This window comes from Galeopterus variegatus, unplaced genomic scaffold (assembly GCF_000696425.1).
Source record: "Galeopterus variegatus unplaced genomic scaffold, G_variegatus-3.0.2 Scaffold6898, whole genome shotgun sequence".
Classification (NCBI taxonomy): domain Eukaryota; kingdom Metazoa; phylum Chordata; class Mammalia; order Dermoptera; family Cynocephalidae; genus Galeopterus; species Galeopterus variegatus.
The window spans coordinates 125,334-125,988 of NW_007733009.1; positions in this window are offsets into that span (position 1 = coordinate 125,334).

A 655-nucleotide genomic window follows, 5' to 3' on the forward strand; every position below is an offset into this window, starting at 1 on the left:
AGTCTGTCTCTTCTTCCCAGAGAGTGCATGTGTTGGAAGTGGGAGAGTGAGTGGACAGTGAGAATTCCAAGCTTCTAATCAAGGCTTGGTCTGTATGGTAACCAGCACCCATCCTAGAGCTATCTAGGAGCTCACCAAGAGTTTTCTCATTAGAACAAAAGAAGCTCCTGTCACCCGTATCAGGAAATTCCAAGGGTTTTAGGAGCCCTGTGCCAAGAACAGACCAAATGTCTTTCTAGGATATTGCAAGAGCTGTCCTCATGAGGAAGAGAAGCTAATAGAAAAGCAATCAGAGAGTTAGGAGGGGACCTTCACTAGGCAGTGATATGGAAGTCAGATAGGAGCATTTCAGAAGGAGGCAGAAAGTGGACATTTAGCTTCCTTTCTGACTCTACAGCATCTGAGCCCCTTTGCTGCATTTGGGGAATTCCTTGTCTTATTAGGCAGAGCCTGATTAATTTTCCAGCCTCCCTTGCAGCTAGGAAGGAGGGACATAACCTAGACTCTTCCAATCGGCACTCGTGCCCATAAATGAGAAACTAGGGATGCTGCAGGGCCCACTCATTGGTGAATGGTGTCACCAGAGACAGGTATGTCCAGCATTGGTGCTGCCAACAGTGTAAGCAGCAACATCCAGGCTGGCAGCAGATTCCCT